The following is a 3,639-nucleotide window of genomic DNA, read 5'->3' on the forward strand; positions in this document are numbered from 1 at the left end:
TAAACAGGGACCAAGAGGAAGCTAGATTAGTAACAATTAATTACTAAGAACACCACTATATAACGGGGGGAAAAGGCAAAAGTGAACAAATCAAGAGCGCAGGAAACAGGAAACCACAATATGATCTTCAATAAATAAGACCTTGGTAAGAAAAACTAAGGCAATTCTTCATTTCAGAGAAAAACAGAGATATGAGGCAGATCAATCGACAACTATTTCAAATGCTAACCAAAACAACCAAGTAATTAAGTACTAAGCAGAACACTATATAACGGGGGAAAAAGAAGCCCATAACTGAGTTTAACAAGACATATTCATGATCCACAGTAATCGGCAAACATTTCAAACGCTGATCCAAATGACTTGTAATTTTAGCATCATCACTCACGTCAGGCACTTCAGCCCAAAATGACATTCAAAGAAATATAGGGAGTCATTGAGCTGAAGTCAGATGAAAGGCGGAGCATTGACAACATAACCCTCTAGTGCCGGAAAGAAGGTATGTGAAACTAGAGATTGTTTCAGCCGAAGTGGGGTAGGACAGAGGAGTCTGTGACGGAAACTGTCAACCAACTTGCCAGCGATGTCAACCTGATGTAGCGAGCCGTTGTCAAATTTGGCCAGCACCAGCAGATCACCATCCCAATATGTGGCCTCCACTTCCCAGCAGCTACCAAGATCTTCAGATTGCGCCATGAGCTCTTGAATGGGAAATTCAACCCGGCCTTTGGAGGCCCAGACTTGGCCTTGATAGTCCCACATCACCCAGATATCAACAATGGTCTCTTCGTCATTAAGGCTGAACATGGCAAGCATGTCACCCATCTCAAACAGGCCAGCAATGACATGGCCAGAAACAATCGGAGAGTGCATCTGCCGGAACGACTCAGCGGTGGTGTCAAATACCATTATCAGGTTGTCTGCGTGCCAATGCAAGCTACCATGGAAAAGGAGAGATCCACGGGAGTTTATCAATTCCAATTCCTTGGCGTCAGGGCCCCTTATGTGCCTCGGCGGCAGGCCAGAGCCTAATGTGAAGACATAGGTGCCACTTTGAGCATCAGCTTTCAGGTAGAGCAACAGTCGGTAGTCGCCGGTAGGGCCGTGTGGGTACATCCCCAAGAGCTTGAAGCCACGAAGCTGGTGGAGGGGAGCATACTGACGAGTGGCCGGGTTGCAGATGGAGAGGCGCCTCTCACCCCTCTTACTATAGGTGCGTAAGACGAGGAGGCCGTCACAGCAGGCCACCGGAATGAAGCAAGAGGCGTCGTCAAATCGCGCGACGGGGACTGGAGCTTGTCGGCTGCCCGGTTGTCGCAGGTGATGATGTCCATGGACAATAGGTCGTCAGTGTCGCCGTAGAGGAGGGGGAGGGCGGGCTGGCGGACGTGGTGGGCGAGGAGGAAGTCGCGGTCGGAGGTGGCGCGGCGCCAGGCGGGGCATACGGCGCGGCAGCGGAGGAGGGGTTTGGGGGTGAGGCGGAGCAGGATCTCCCAGATGGTGATGTCATTGGGGAGGCCAGGGAGGAGCGGCGCCGCCTCCGCCATGGGCGCTCCGGAGCAAGGCGAGAGCAGTGGTAGAGGAGGAGTGGGGGTTGGAGTGGATCTAGGTCATACTTCCTTTTTTTTTGAGACAAAACCCCGCCGAGACTTTATTGATCGGCTAAGATGTTCATAGGGATTACAATTGGGTCATGCTGGGTGCCCAACCACAAATGCCTTCCAGCAGGGAGCGAAATGCCAAATCTAGCTAGTCTATGAGCCTCATAGTTTGACTCTCGAGGTTCAAAAAGAAAATTACAAGCGGTAAATAAAGTAGAAGTTTGTAAAATTTCTCTGACAATACTGCCATGGTCTCCTCCAGCTCTTTGATGAATGTGGTTTATAACCTGCTTGCAGTCCGAAGCTATCTGTAGATGGTTCACTCCCAAGTCCAGAGCCAGCGCCATGCCCTCCCTACATGCGATTGCTTCCAGCGTCGTGGGATCCGTTAGCCCTTCAAATACTAGCATGGAGGAGCCCAGATAAGTCCCGTCCCTGTCGCGACATAACGCTGCTGCTGTTCCCATATTCGTTCCTTCTGAAACTCCAGCATCCACGTTGATCTTCACACATCCCTCTCCCAGTGGAATCCATCTAAAACCCTGCCTGGCATGTGGCTGGTTTGTGCTTATTTGTGTCTCTTCCACCGGCGCTAGCTGATCCAAATCAGCTATAAAGCTAAGCACGAACCTGTGTGTCTCGTATGGGCTCTGATGTATCCCCTCGTGGATAAGCTGTCTTCGAGCATACCAAATTGCCCACATTGTGACTGTCATCCGTATTAGTTTTTCACGGGCCAGTGTCTCCATCATGAAAAATAACCAGGCTCTTGCTGAAGGCTCTGTTGTAGCGATCACATGGTCTAGCAAATCATGGTCTACAAGAGACCAGACACATTGTGCCATTGTACACTCAAGCAGGCTATGTCTCCAAGAGTCTTGGGCTCCACATACATAACACTGATCATGTTGTGACATATTCCTATCCATGCGAACATCCTCGGTGGGAAGCGAATTTTTGGCCAATCTCCAGAGGAAGTTTTTGAGCTTTGCCGGTACTTGGACTCTCCATAAAGTATCCCAGGCCTTCTCATTTGCTGTCGTATTAGAGGATCCCCCTCTTCCTTCCAACCAGTCTTCCCGCCTTCGTTTTATATCCACAATCATCCTGTAAGCCGAACGGACAGAGAAGATTCCACTTTTTTCAAAACCCCAAGACCAAAAATCATCCATATTCCTTGTACAGATCGGCACTTTCAGGATCGCTGCTATATCATATGGAAGGAAAACCTCAGCAAGCAACGCTGCGTTCCAACATGCGTTATCCCGGTCAATTAACTCTGCCACCATCATCGGTGGATCAGCTCTTAAAGAAACGATGGGCTTCATATTTTCCTTCCTGGGTAACCAGTTCATACCCCAAATATGACTTGTATTTCCATTACCAATCCTTCGGACGAGACCGATCTTTAGGATGTCACGACCCTCTATCAAGCCTCTCCAAATCTGGGATGGATGCCCGCCTAGATCTGCTGTCAGAATCTCCCCATCCGGATAGTACACGGCTTTGAGAATTCGTGCACTTAGTGAACTAGGGTTTTCCAGAACTCTCCAAGCTTGCCTTGCAAGGAGTGCCAAGTTGAAAATTTCAAAATCACGGAAGCCAAGCCCCCCCATATACTTCGGCATGCTCATAGTGTCCCATGATACCCAATAAGGTTTCCTCTGGCCCTGCTTACTTCCCCACCAAAAAGCTTTAATCATTGATGTTAATTGTTGGCTTAAACCTCTCGGAAGCTTGAAACAAGACATTGAATACACCGGAATAGCTTGGGCTACTGATTTTATAAGCACCTCCTTCCCTGCAGCGGAAAGTAGTTTCTCCATCCACCCTTGTATCTTATTCCACAACCTATCTTTTAAAAACTTGAAAGCACCATTCTTTGCACTCCCTACATCAGAGGGCATACCAAGATATTTTTCATTTAGCTGCTCATTAGGGATTTGCAAGGAAGTTTTTATAGCAGCTCTTATAGACTCTGGACAACCTTTGCTACAGAAAAGTGAACACTTATCCTTGTTTATTCTCTGGCCAGATG

At 48.4% G+C, this 3,639-nt stretch overlaps 1 pseudogene; it reads right to left on the reverse strand.

The window, feature by feature from the left end:
- Positions 1–447: 447 nt before the first annotated feature.
- On the reverse strand, positions 448–1,547 carry LOC125547189 (F-box protein At5g49610-like; annotated as a pseudogene).
- Positions 1,548–3,639: the final 2,092 nt, after the last annotated feature.

Source organism: Triticum urartu, chromosome 3A (genome assembly GCF_056163025.1).
Source record: "Triticum urartu cultivar PI428250 chromosome 3A, HENAU_Tu73, whole genome shotgun sequence".
Lineage (NCBI taxonomy): Eukaryota > Viridiplantae > Streptophyta > Magnoliopsida > Poales > Poaceae > Triticum > Triticum urartu.